Here is a 14,391-nt window from a genome sequence, read left to right on the forward strand (position 1 = left end):
TACTCCTTTCCCATTCAAATTCTGCCCAGGGCTCCAGGCTTGGGTCAATCCCCAACTCACTACAAACTAGACGCCTCCCACCCCCAAGCCTCCTCGTCCCCAGTGTGAGTCTGAAACGGCAGTGTCTGCTTTCCCACCCGTCTTCCTTGTAAATATTTGAGTTGTCTGCCCCAGCCTCACCATATGTCCCGGGTCACAGAAAATTGCCAATAAATGCATCAGACAAAGGACTTTATTGTGAAAAGGCGGCTTTCTTCATGGAGGTTCTCTGTGGGGTTAGAGCACACCTGCTCCATGGCAGGGTTAACAAGTAATGTTTGATGAGTGTTTTCAAGATGTTTTCTTATATTTCAGGAGCAAAGCTGAAGGAGGGATGGAAATCCCTACCAGGACCCCATGGGCATGGGAGCTCCAGCTCAGACTCGCCAGCTACTGAAATGGAGACAAAGAACGGAAGAGGCCAGGGAGGTGGATGGTGCCAAGAGGGGGAGAAGATTGTGGCAGGGATGAAGGGCAGGGAGTGAGGGGAGGGGTGAGGGAGGCGCTGACTGGTGCCCCACCTCTGACAGGGGCCTTACACTTTATTTTATTCCATTCCCAAAATAAGCCCTCCGAAGTGAGAATTATAAATGGATTAAAATTGATGGCGCCATGGAGACAAGAGCTTTGCTTTTTCATTTTATTTTGTTTGATTAGTTTACTTTATTGGTCATTGTGGTTTCTACAGCACATAGAACAATACCTGGCATGTAGTAGATGCCCAAGAAATATTTGCTGGATGGATGATTAAAGAATGAATGAAGTGAGTAACGAAGGCACCAAGACTCAAATACACTCGCCTCCAAAGGATTTACACAAATGGCCGATATGCACAGGAAAAGATGCTCAACATCACTTACCACTCGGGAAATGCAAACCAAGACCACAGTGAAATACCACCTCCCACCTACCGGGATGGCGGCTATTAACAAAAAACAAAATCCAGAAAAGAACAAGTGTTGACGAAAATGTGGAGAAATGGGAACCCGTGTGTATTACTGGCAGAAAAGAAAAGGGGTGCAGCCGTGGTGGAAAACAGAATGTTTTGAAGGATGGAGGTTCTTAAAAAAAAAAAAAACAGATTGTTATGTGACCCAATTATCCCATTTCTGGGTATATATCCCCAAAGAATTGAAAATAGGGACAAGAACAGGTATTTGTATGCACAGGATCATAGCAGCTTTATTCACAATGGCCAAAAGGTGGAAGTAACAAGTGGCAATCAGCAGGTGAATGAATAAACAAAATGTGGTCTATCCGTAGAATGGAATATTATTCTGTCCTAAAAAGCAGTGGGGAGGGATTCTGACCCAGGCTACAGCATGGAGGAACCTTGAGGATGTGATGCTAAATGAAATAAGCCAGTCACAAAAGGATAAATACTATGAGGTACCTAGAGCAGTCAAATTCATACAGAAAGAAGATGAATGGGTGGTTGCCCCGGGGTCTGGGAAGGGAGAATGGGGAGTTGTTGTTTAATGGGATAGAGTCTCCACTTTGCAAGATGAAGAGAGTTCTGGAGGTGGGCGGTGGTGATGGTTGCATAACAACGTGAATGCATTTAATGCCACTTAGACATAGTTCAATAGCAAATTTTACATAATGTATACTTTACTGCAATATAAAATTTAATTAAAATTTTAATATGTTTTGGCTTAAGAGAGAGAGAAAAAGCTTTAAGAAGTTGGCGTTCTGCCGCATATCACAATACTCGTCTTCGGGAGCTGTGGAGTTGTCTTGGGGGCTATGAAGGGGTCTCAGGCTCAGACGGACAAAGGGGAGGAGAGGGAGTGAGAAACAGGTTGGAAGTAGCTGGGCAGAGGCTGAGGGAAGGAGGCTGGGCAGTGCAGGGCAGACGGGCTGTTAAAGGGCAGGTGACCAGCCGGGTGGAGCCCAGGGCCAGTGGATGTCCTCACAGCGTCTCCCCACGCCCTGTGTGCTACTCTACGGACCCAGGAAGTAAAGCCATAGTAGAAAGCTTTCAGTTTCAGGTGACAAGATACTATTTCTAAGTAGTATCTTGAAATTCTACCTTAGTATGTAGTCTTTGTTGTCTTACAACAAAGAATCCATTGGATCTCGTGATGAAAGCATCGAGGGATAAGTGGAGTTCAGGTACAGCTGGACCGGGGCGTCTGCCTTGTGCATTCCATCTCTCCGCCTTTCTTTCATCTCTTCTGGCTCAGTTAGTAGGAAGGCTTTTCTCTCCTAATGGCCGAGATGGCTGCCATGAGCTCAGGTTACATCTTACAGGTCAGGCACTCTAGAAAAACAAGAGGGAGCTCGAAGGCTTCTAGCAAACCTCTCAGCCCACCCTCTTGTTAGCCTGACCTGGTCATTGTGACTGTCTTTGATTCAAAGCGTGTCCAGGAGAATGGAAATCTCTGGGTGGGCCTGCCCTGGTCTCACGCTCACTTGTGGAGGTAGGGATGGGGTCAGCCCAATCCCAACTACGGGGACTGAGAATGGGGGATGGGTGGGTGGTTCTCCAGAGGAGAAGCCAATCGCCATTTCCACAAATGGGGGATGTGTGCAGGGCAGGGAAAGACATCGAGGCTTTTCCATGGGCTCCTTCCTTCTCGGACCTGTTGGAACAGATGCCTGAGCTCAGATAGAAGAATAAGGCAGTTGCCAGCGGACAGTAGAAACACATTCTCTGTAGTATCTGAGGAATGAGGGGCAGGGCTCCCGTGAACACATCCCTCTGCAACCTGGCACTGCCCCAAGAAGCTGTCCCCAGGCACGCTGTGATTTGGTTGCATGCCCACACCCGCCCTGACAAGCAGCCCACTCTGCCCCAAGAAGCCCAAAGAGCTGCACTGTCCTCTCTCTGGCCAAGAGGCTGGCATTTGGCAGAGCCGCCCAGCACTGGCAGTGGAGAGCTTCTGAGGGTCCGTGCCAGGTGGTGTGACCTAGTGGCACTGAGTGGCATTGGGATGGAGAAGCAGGGCCCGAGTGCCTGGGCTGAGACATACAAGGGCCTTTGCCAGCCTTGGGAGAGGGGAGGTCAGCTCTACTCTGACCCCGGCGGCAGGAGAAACTCGGATCCACCCCCAAGTGGGGCTGGAGGGGACAGTAAGAGCAGGCAGGGAGAGGTAAGAAGGGGAGGCTTGAACCTGCCCCCCCCCTGCTCATGTGGGAAAGACCCCTGGCCACCCCTCCTCGGCCCATTCTCTCTTCTCACTTCTCACAAGGGCATTGATTTGACAGTCGTCCCCCAGAAGGGTAGGGGGGAAGTGGGTTGGAGACTGGCCATCCTCTGTGATCCTCTTCTGTCCCACAGTGACAGTGCTCCCTACTTCTCACTGGCCTCCTGGCTGTGCAGAGTGAGGACTGCCTTTCCCAGCCTCCCTGTTGTCTTTGTGTCCTTGTGACCAGCCTCTGGCCAACCAGACTGAGCAGAAGTGGTGAACACAACTTCCTTCTGGGGTCCTTCATCATGTCCCTTCCTCGGGTGGTGTCCAGGTGTGACGGGGGCCCATCATAGGCCATGGGGTAAGGTAGGTGCCCTATGGATGGGGGAACCAGGGGACCGAGGAGCCTGGCCCCTGACTACGTTTCAGCGAGGAGCTTCCCTGCTACATGCATGAGAGAGAGAAATCACCTTCTACTGTGTTTAGGCCAATCTTGTCCTGGGTCTCTGCAGCCACACATCTACAGCAGCTAAAACAGGGGTGGGCAGAGAAGAATCCAGAGAATTTCCCTCAACCATGCCAATGCCCTTTAGGAGAATGACGTGAAGACCAGACCCCGGGGACACAGGGCAGGAAAGAATCGAGTCTAAGCTCTGCCCATCCTTCACCAGGTGCAAATGATTTGCCCTCTCTGGGCCCGGCACTGTCCCCAGCTCAGAGATCAGGCCGTGGGACAACCCATCCCAGCCCCTCCCCTCGTGCTGTGACATTCCTAGTGTGGGAAGACAGATGATAAACAGGTGATAAAAGTAAAGATGCTATTTTCTGAGAGCGGTAAGTCCCCGGAAAGACTCAGACGGGCACTCTGGTGGGAGGGGCCGCTTTAGTCTCCGTGGTCGGAGGAGGTGACATTGGAGCTGAAACCTATGTGCTGAGAAGGAGCTACACGCACGGAAGGGCTACAAGGAAAGGTGAAGGGACAGCAGGCACAAAACCCGAGAGGCATGACCAGCTTGGCAGGAGTTCGTAAGAAAAAGCTTGCAATGGTGAGTGTTAGCCTAGCGTGCTTACCATGTTAGGCTGTCTGCTGAGTGCGCGTGTGCGTCACCTCACGTGACCCCCCAGCCCAGACACTGGCTTGGTGACCGCCCTCCTTGTTTTACAAAGCATGGAGCTGGGACCCAGCTGTGAAGTAAACTTGCCCTGCGTCCCACGGCCGCCAAACAACGGAGCCGGACCCTGGACGCTTCTCCCATTTTGCTGCCAAACCTTAAATCTTTTGGTGGATTGAAAATGTGGTCAGGGCCAGTGAGGAAAGGGCCTGGCTCTGGCGCTACCTCACCCCCAACCCGTAGGCCGGTTGACTGGCATCACTGATGAATCAGAAAACGTTGCTTGTTCTTTCATGAACACCCTTGCCTAAAAGCGGGGCTGGGAATACAGAACTTTTCTCTTGTTCCTTTTTTCTCCAATGGAAGTGGCCTCGAAGTCCTAGCTCCAGGACACATGGCTCATTCCCTGATGAATGGCCACTGAGTGCCCGGGGTGAGCCAGCCCTCCTTTTAGGTGGAATTAAAAGTTGAATGAACCACAGGGGCACCTGGGTGGCTCAGTGGTTGAGCGTCGGCCTTCGGTTCAGGGCGTGATCCTGGAGTCCCGGGATCGAGTCCCATGTCGGGCTCCCTGCATGGAGCCTGCTTCTCCCTCTGCCTGTGTCTCTGCCTCTCTCTCTGTGTGTCTCTCGTGAATAAATAAATACAATATCTTAAAAAAAAAAAAAGTGAACGAACCACAGATCTCATCTCCCCCAAGGATCTTGGGGCCCATCCCTGCCGAGCCTCTGTGGCTAGTATTTCCTGGAAGGGCACTATCTGAGCAGAAGAAGAATAAAAGAATAAGGGCTGAGGAGCACATCCCTGTTGCAGAGAGTTCAAAGAAGACCGGTGCATGGTGAATAAAACCATTGATGCCCTTCCCCGCACCCTGTTTTCCACTCACCCCATCTTCTTTGCCTGAAAGTCAGCCACCCTGACACTTTGCATCCGTCCCTGCAGAGGTGTTCTTGCAATGCTCTCAAGGGTTGGCGATCCCTTGCGTTCCATTTGTGGGCCTCTGATGGTTTTAACTCCTCATTTTCAAGTCCTGCTGATTCTAATTCCTAAATATTTTGTAGGACCGCCCCCTTCTCAGCCTTTCGGCTACCATGGCCCAGGTTCAGGTCTCTGTTGCCTCTTGCTGATTCCCATTGGTCTTCTTGGTCTCCAGTCTTGTCCTAAAATCCCAGCTCCAGGATCCTGCTGGAGAGATCCTACAGCAAGGCAAATTGGACCATGGAAGGTTATACTGGAGAATTTTTGAGGCTGCCCAACCTGCGTGTGGAGAGTTTCCCCTGACGCAGTTCCCACCTCTCCAACGGCATCCTCCCAGCCTCCCTTCCTGCAGGGGCTGTCATGTGACTTGAGTTTCTCCAGTCAGATCCTCTCATTTGAGACTACACTCAGGAAGGGAAGAAGCAGGGAGAATTGAGTTTTTGCTCAACATGACTGTGGAGGCCTCCGGTCCTTTGAGGGGAGCGCAGTGCACTTTCTGGTTTCCAGCGCCCCGAGGTCAGGTGCAGCTTCCGGTTGTGTATTTCCTGCTCTTGGCTTTCTGATTCTTTGGAAAATTCTCTGTGCTGCATGCTCTCTTTTAAGTGACTTCAGTTTCTAATAAACCAGTCAGAGTGGAGTTTGTCGGTTGTGGCTAAGAAGCTTGCCTGCTACAAACCCCATCATTCTCCCACCTAAATGGCACCCATTGCTTCCCCACCCACCTCGCCCTGCAGGTCCCTCTGCAGCTTCACGCCTGGCGCCCCAGCTCACATTTTGTACTCCAAGGGTACCCCAAGCCTGGACTCCTGGCTTCTCATCCCCTTACCCCATTCTGTGCACTGGAGTTTTCATCTTCCTATAAGCTGTGATGCACACCCACTTTGCAGAATAGCAAGCTGAGTCTCAGTCATATAGTCACATGTTTACCAGAGCCACAACTGGAACTCGGATCCCCACTGAACACCAGACGTGATCCTGATGTGGAGAAGCAGTTGACATCCCTCAGCCATGTTCAGCCGAGTTCCCGTCTCCTTTTAGGCTGAATCCAAGGCCTTCTCAGCATCCTCTCCCCCCCTAATGTCCCTCCACCTGCAGTCCACCCCCTCACCATGCTGGGCACTGTGACTCATGCCCTACCCAGGCCAGGCACCATCTCACGTTCCCTCCTTTGCCCGGAGAACCTTCCTGTCCCTGGACTATGTCCCTGTCCCTTTGGTCTAGTGGTGAGATCACAGGCTCTGAGGCCAGATTCCTTGGGTTCAAGTCCTGGCCCTGCCTCTCCCCATTCACCTGAGATCGGGCAAGTCATCCAAACTCTCTGTGCCTTGGCTGTCCCCTCTATAACCTCGCCTGATGATGGTGACCCTCTTACCATCATTGGTGTGTTGTGTGGAATCACTGGGTAAACTCGGCTGAGTAAGCGCACGGTAAGTGTTAGCTACTATTATCTTCATCATCACCATCTGGCAAAGTCTGTGTCTGCCTACTTCTCGTGACTCCTCTTCCCCTCCCCAATGGGGAGAATTCACTGCTTCCCAGTCGGGGCCCCAGGATGCCCTCATCCAGTCCTTACCTGGAGCACATCCCACACCTCCTTTGAATCCTAGAGGGAGCAGAATCTGGAGACAGAGGCCCCGGGTGCAGACTTGGCTCTAGCTACCGATTAGCCAGCCGTGTGACCTTGAGCCAGTGGCCTGACTTCCCTGTGTATGCCTCAGTTTCCCAGGGGAAATAACAATGCTAAAAGGACACACTTCATTGAGTAGATGTGGAGACCAAACAGATTAATGCTTGAAACAGTGTCTGGCACGTGGCGAGTGCTCAGTAAAGAGCTCTCATTAGTAGTTTGCTGTCTGTCTTGCTCTCTACACCGTGAGCATCTTAAGGGCATGAACCAGGGTTTATTTATCTTTGTGTTCTTGGCACCGTGTACAGTGCCTGGACGTGGTAGGTGCCATGTTCGTGCCCCGTGCTTGCAAGTCTGGTCTCATGTCAGTTATTTTTCCATACCTCCTGCCCGAAGGGCACTGTTTCAGCCTGAAAAAGAAAAAGAGTGTTTTCTTCCAAGCGGTCCCCTTTGGGCTGTTGGCTCAGGAAAGCCCCAGAAGACCGAGGGCATGGGGGAACCGATCAGCTGTAGGGGACTGGCACTTCTCAGCGGGGCCTCAGGGACCACCTGCGCTTGGCTGGGGGGCATTTAGGATCTCATTTGGAGGCATTTGGAGGGATGCTGCATGCAGAGCGCCACAGCATATGCTGTCTCCTGGGTGGTGCCAGATGGTGGGGACTTGGCTAGATTCCCTCTATATCTGTGAGCCTGCTGACCCTTTCAGTGGCTCCAAAATGCAAAAGAGAAATTATAACGGTGCTTTGAAATGACAGGAGCTGGAAAGCCGTGACAAGCTTGGCAACGAAGGAACATGCCGTTGTTGCTGGTGCTTGACCATACGATTCCAGCCTGCGTCACGGCCATCCTGGTTAGCTGTCTGCTTTATTCAATCTGACCACCACGCAAAGGATCTGGAGTGGAACAGTGGTTAGGAGATCAGGCCCCGGAGCCCCACTGCCTGGGCTCAAATCCCAGCTTCTCCACTTAGCATTTGTTCGAACCCCTGGCAAACACGTTTAGTTCTCTGAACCTCAATTTCCTTATCTGTAATATGGGAATATTATTGCTATAACAGCAGAAAAACATTTGGAATCAGCAATGCTGTTTGCCTCGGTATCAGTACGACCACAGCTAACTCTTCCGTGGCACTTACCATGCGCCACAGATTGTTCTTTCCGTGTATCATGTTATTTAATCCTTACAACCACCTCACAAGGGAGGTGCTAGTATTATCTCTGGTTTTAAAGTAAGCAAGGTTTTAGGGGCGTTTAAACCACTCATTCAAGGTCATAAAGCAAGAAGTTGGCAGAAACAGGAATCCTAGTTCGGCAGTCTGGCCCACGGTCCACGTTCTTACCATCAAGCTGTGAGCCTGACAAGCGACACAGACTTAATCAAAGACTGGCAAAGTCTTGCCCTGAAGCGAGTGCTATGATCTACTCTGGAATACTAAAGAAAGCCCTGTACGCAGTAACTTAAAACAACCAGATGCTATCAGCCTAGTTAGCTGATGATGATCAATGCATCTTTTTTTTTTTTTTTTTCCTCAAATACAAAGCATCCATTTGGATGATTTTGGCTGACCCGACTCCACTCATTTTCAACAAGGATGACTTCAGTGATTATTATTTACCCAGGAGTTGAGGCAGCTGCAGTGGGCGTAATACAGTGGCTCAGGGATAGCGTTAAGGAATCTGGGTCTCTCCCGCTTTCTGTTCTGGGATCTCTGGGACATGAGCTTTGTCCTCAGGCCAAGTCCCCTCCTGACAACGAGCTGGCTGCCCGCAGTTCCAGATGTGAAGAATGTCTGAAAGACAGGAGACAGGAGAGGTTGCCCATTCTCGGTGTTTTCTTACAACTCTGGAATCCTTCGCTGGAATCTTCCGGAAGGCTTCCCCTCAGGCTGCCACGACTGGTCATCCGGAGTTGGCTGGACGGTGGAGAAGCAGCAGCCCTGGTCTCCGCGCCGTCTCTGTGTGCCTCTGCTCTCCTCCACTTGCTCCTGCCGTTCCTCCTGCACGAATGCCTGTCCCATTCCTCAGCACCACTGTGACAAACCATCAGTATCATTTAGGACTCTTTTCAGTTGCAAGTAACAGGAAGCCGACTAAGGGTGACTTAAATGAAGATGGGTTTGTTTTGCTCACATCACCAGCAGCCCAGAGGCAGGCAGTGCGGAGCCAGTGTGGATCAATCACTCGCATTCGGGGGCCTGGCTCTTCCGTCTCCCGGCTCTGCATCCTCAGTCAGCCACGGGCTCATCAGCCTCCGATCCTAAAGGGGCGGCTTCCCCTCCAGGCGGGAGGGAGGGAAGAGGAGCTGGGGGGCTCCTCTGGCACGGAAGCCGCAGGCCATTCCTGAGAATGCAGAATCTGTTTATGTTTCCTTGGCCAGAGGGGGTCATGTGGCCCCATTGCTGCAAGGGGGTCTGGGAGAGGAGGTGTCTCAGCTGGGGCGGCGCTGCTTGAACAGAGTCGGGCCCGATGGCTGGGGGGGACCAGTGGACACTTAGAAGACACCTAGCAGCATCCGCCACACTCTCCTTCACAGCTCAGCCTGCAGCCCCACCGTAAATGCATCCCACTTACCCCATGTCAGTGGGCTGCGCCCCACTTCTGAGATAATAAGGTGAAAAAGAAGAGGAAAAAGGATATCATGAAATACCCGACGTGTGTCTTCTCGGCCATTCCTCCAAGCTCTCTCAGGCCATGTTGACCTCACGTCTTTGTCGGTCAGGGGAACCGAGGCTCAGAGGGTGTCATGAGGGGCCCAAGGTCACAGCTAGGTGTGGCCCTCGGCAGGCCTGGGAACCTGGGGTGCATCCCGCGCAGGTGCACCTGTCTCCCGCTCCCCGAGTCCCAGGGCACTCGTGTCCACCTGTCTGCCGCCCCTCCGGGTACACCCCACATCCCTCAGGTCAGGAGCAGAGCCTCTGGGGCTCCTGAGCTCCCACGCAGGGGCAGGGGCAGGGCACTCCCATCTGCACCGGCCTCCTGGCTGAGGGGAGGAGGGACCCTGTGGGCAGCCCCCAAGTGCGGGGACCCGAGCTCAGGGCTTCTAACCAGGGAGAGCATTCAGCTCTCAAGCGGGGACCCCGAGCTCCGCCAGATGCCAGAGCAAATGCTGCACATTTTTCTCCTGCTCCTCCCCTCCCCCGAGTCCTGCTGGCGGCCGGTTCACGGGAAGTTGGTTAATTGGAACTGTCCCTGCTGCCCCAGTGAGAAATGGGACGTTGTACACTGTGTCCCCTGGAGAAAGTCTCCCATCTGTTCGCTCCGTGAGGATAATTATGTGTATAAATTATGCACCTCCTCATCCCTCCCCAGCCCGGGTGTGTGTGTGGGGGGGTGTCCTCATGATGAAGGCTCCCGAGTGACCTTTGAGATGGGGGAGTCCCACGAAACCGGCTCCTGTCTCGGCCATCTGCCCTGAGCACCACGGCAGTATCGATTTCCTATTCGAGGGGCGGGAACTAGACATTTATTTTGAAATATTTTCTGTAATGAATCTGCGATTTGGGAAGGGTGCCTCTGCGATTATTACTGTCGAACTTGACGTGACTTCCAGCAGCAGAGAAAGTCACGGACTGTCCCTGGGTTTGCTCTTACCTCCTCCTACCAAGAGGAAAGAAGCCAGGCTGAGCCGCTCAGGAGATGAAGCAGGTGCTGCCACCCAGGCATGTGGCAGTCTCTCCCGATACCCCGGCTGCAGACGGTGTCACGCAGGATCTTCTCTGCCTGGGAGTGGGGACTTCTGGAAGGAGTCTGCTCACTGCACCGAGCAGGGGTAGTGCCCTGGAGAGTATACTTCCTCTTCTAGGAACCTCAGTGCTCCCCGCTGCGGAATGGGAGGAGGGGATTTGGTTTCAGTTACCCTGTGGTAGGGAGATAATGGGTTTCCTGCCAGATGTCTGCGTCCTCATCCTTGGAGACTGGAGATGCTGGGTCACACGGCAGAGGGAAATTCAATCGCTGATGGAATTAAGTTGCTAATCAGCTGACCTTCAAAGGGGGAGCCGGCCCTGGGTTATCTGGGTGGGCCCAGTGTCATCAGAAGGGTCCCTGCCAGTGGTTGCAGGGGGGGCAGGGGAGGGAGAGCCAGAGGCACGGCAGCTTGAGGAGGACTCAGCCTGATGTCGCTGACTTTGGAGGAAAGGGGCCACCAGCCTTCCTTGGCGGAAGGTGGAAAAATTGAGGACACCGAGTCCTCTAAGCATAGCCCAGCCCACACTTCAGTTTCAGACCCTCCAGACCCACCGGGACCCAGGCCACCAAAGCCAGTCCTTGCAGAGTGCGTAACACACACACCAGGCAATTCGAGGAGCTTTTCATGCGTTCTTCACTGCATCTCTAGAGGACCCTGAAAGGCAGGGATGGTTATTGCTTGACACATTTGACAAATGAGCAAAACTGAGGCCCAGAGAAAGAGCAGGGGGTTCCAGCCGGGGCTCCAGCCCTTTGAATCACCAACCTGTCTGCATTCTCTGTGCACATGATGCCATTTCCTCAGTTTGATGTACGGTGCTGTGCAAATGCAGCTTCCAGTTAGGGAAGCGACAAGTCCCACTTTGCCCAGAGTCATCATTAATGGTGCCCCACTCATGCTCAGCGAGGATCTAGTTTGGGGGATAAATCACATGGTCCCGTGGGGTGCTGAGCCCTCCCCCCACTCCTGGTGCTGACTCAAGCTTCCAGCAAGAGGGTGGAGGCAGATGGATAGGGTAGAGCCAGCGGGGCTCCAGGAACACGTAAAGCAGCCCTGGGATTGTGTGACTTGCCTCGGAGCCCCGGTTACAGGACCATTTTGTTCTGTGACCCTCGGAGAGACAAGAGCCCACATGATCGGCCCCCAGCCCCGGGCTGACATTTCCTCTGTCTTCATTTTTGCAACTTTCCCCCCAACACTTACCGGCTTCTTTGAGGGTCGCCAAGCTCAATCAGGCACAGGTCTGGCTCAGGATTTTTGCTCTGATCCACAGAAATCACCCCGTTTCCTCATAGAGCTCTAATTTGTGCTCAAATATCTACTTCTCAGAGAAGCCTTCCTGAGCACTCTGCTTAAAATTGCAGACTATTCTTCCCCAAACATAACTCCTTTGTTTCCCTTATTGTGCTTCAGAAATCCGAGCACAATCTGACATATTATATATGTTACTTATTTATCCTGTTTATAGTCTGTCTGCCCCACTACGTGCAAGCTCTGGAGGACCGGGGGTCTGTCCTTTCTAAAGGACTGCTGTATCCCTGGTACCGGCCACAGCATCATCTGCCATACAGTAGGCACTCGGTGAATGAATGAATGAATGAATGAATGAAGGCAGGAAATGATATCTTGGCCTAAGTTCATAGACTTGAGAAACAAATTAATTTGAGAGTTTCAGAAGAAAATTTCTCATTTTTTGTTCCACATTCAATAAACTTTTCCTTACTTTCTACATTTATTGTCCTGTTTACAAATGCTCCCAATATTATGTAAACATTCATTTATTTCTTCCAAGACTGAAGTTTTCTACATTTAATTCACCCATGCAACTGGAATGTGTTTTGATGTATGTAATGAGATACGGGTTGGATGTAATATTTTTATCTAGATCATTAGGCACTTTCAAAATGGTCTGACTATCCATTTATTGAAGAATCTTCCTCCAAATAATGGAAATGCAAACTTTGTCACATTGCAAAATCTTACATCGATGTCGGGCTTTTCCCTAACTTTCTATTAAGCTCTGCTGCTCTGTTCCCAATCAGCCCCACACTTCAGTTATTACACAATTCAATGTGTGAGAGTACCTGGGAGAGCTAATGCCATACTTTCTTTTCTAAAAAAAAAAAAAAAAAAAAAAACAACAACAACAACAACCAAACAAACCTTTATGACTTAATTTTCTAAATTCACTTTAGACCATTTTCCTCATGATACCTTTGGGGAGCTTCATGGTTTATAGATTGAAAAAAGAGGCAGTAAATATCTAGTCAATATTTTTTTTTTAATTTTTTATTTTTTTAAATTTTTTTTTTAATTTTTATTTATTTATGATAGTCACAGAGAGAGAGAGAGAGAGGCAGAGACACAGGCAGAGGGAGAAGCAGGCTCCATGCACCGGGAGCCTGACGTGGGATTCGATCCCGAGTCTCCAGGATCGCGCCCTGGGCCAAAGGCAGGCGCTAAACCACTGCGCCACCCAGGGATCCCATATCTAGTCAATATTAACTCTATCTAGGAATACACTATGTACCTTTTTTTGTGCTATGTATCTTATTGTTTCATTCTTTTCATAGTTTTATTCATATGGATCCCAAGACTTGTAACATTTAAGCGTCCTATGTCATCGTCATCGCTATGGAAAATTGGACTTATTTCTGGTTTGGGTTTAACTGTCCATTCTTAATACAGATGGCACATTAATTTGTGCATCTGGATTTTGTTCCATCAATCCTTGTCATTATCCTCGTATCAACACCAAATCTGGTAGGTCAAGTTCCTCTTAAATTCTTTTCCTTTGCAACAAACTTCAAGGTTTTCCATATCCTTCTCTTTATGGGAATGTTGTCACTGACTTGCTGGGCTGCCTGAATATATGCGGATTTTGTAGCCCATTGGACTTCTGGACACAACTATAATCTCGGAAAGTTCTAGTTGGTTCTTAGAGGTCTTCTCTAAGTAGGTGGTCCACTGATGCTTTGTTCAAATCCTATGCCTCTCACTGTTTGTCGAAGTATCTGGGTGTTAATCACGTGCTGCCCTTTGACACTGTCCTGGTCACTATCCTGAGCATGACTCACTCCTCTCTTTCTGTCAGCAAGTCACACGTTTACCTCTCACCTCCACATCTTGATTGTGAGGTTCTGTGCTTCTGGCCCTGACTTGCCCACACTGCAGACTTCTAGTCCGTAACTACTTGCTTGATCAGATCAGAGAACAGAAGTGTGAGCTGATGTCTTTCTCTCGTGTATTGAAAGAGCTCTGAGTCAATACATGTCCCGGGGATTCTTCAAATCATAGGCTGAGATTTGGCTAAAGGAGTTGCCCTTGTGAACACCAAGTCTCATTCATACAGGACCCATGGTGCCCCCGGCGATGTTCTAAGGACCTCAGCCATGGTAACTCTTGTGATCCTCACAACAGTCCTATGAAACAGGTACCATTGTTGTACCCCTTTTGCATATGGGGCTTCTACTACACAGAGGGTTAGGTCACTCATCCAAGGTAATGCAGTTAGAAAAATGATAGAGGTAGGATTTGAGCCAAGGGAGTATGTCTCCAGAGGTCATGCTCCTAACCACCATGTGCACCTCCTCCAGGAGGGTGGCTGGCATAGGTTTCCTTGTTCCTTCATCAATAAAACATGCTTAGATAACTGCCAACTTTGACCTTTTGAGTGCCAGGCAGTTTCCATTCCACCGACTGGACCCCTCCAATCTGTTGTAGTCTCCATTTCATTCTGTTGTCTCCAAAAACAGCCCGCATGACCTGGAAAGCAAGGTTTCCCCATTCCCCAGGGCCCCACCTCTCAGGCACC

General features: G+C 50.8%; 1 long non-coding RNA gene across 1 annotated transcript; it reads right to left on the minus strand.

Annotated features, from left to right (window-relative positions):
• Positions 1-1,699: 1,699 nt before the first annotated feature.
• LOC112674085 (uncharacterized) lies at positions 1,700-14,016 on the minus strand. The gene is made up of 3 exons (XR_003145204.3): positions 13,108-14,016; positions 10,481-10,709; positions 1,700-2,302 (listed from the first exon to the last, which is right to left on the minus strand). It is a non-coding gene; the product is annotated as an uncharacterized LOC112674085 (long non-coding RNA).
• Positions 14,017-14,391: the final 375 nt, after the last annotated feature.

This window comes from Canis lupus, chromosome 24 (genome assembly GCF_003254725.2).
Source record: "Canis lupus dingo isolate Sandy chromosome 24, ASM325472v2, whole genome shotgun sequence".
In the NCBI taxonomy this organism is placed as follows: Eukaryota; Metazoa; Chordata; class Mammalia; order Carnivora; family Canidae; genus Canis; species Canis lupus.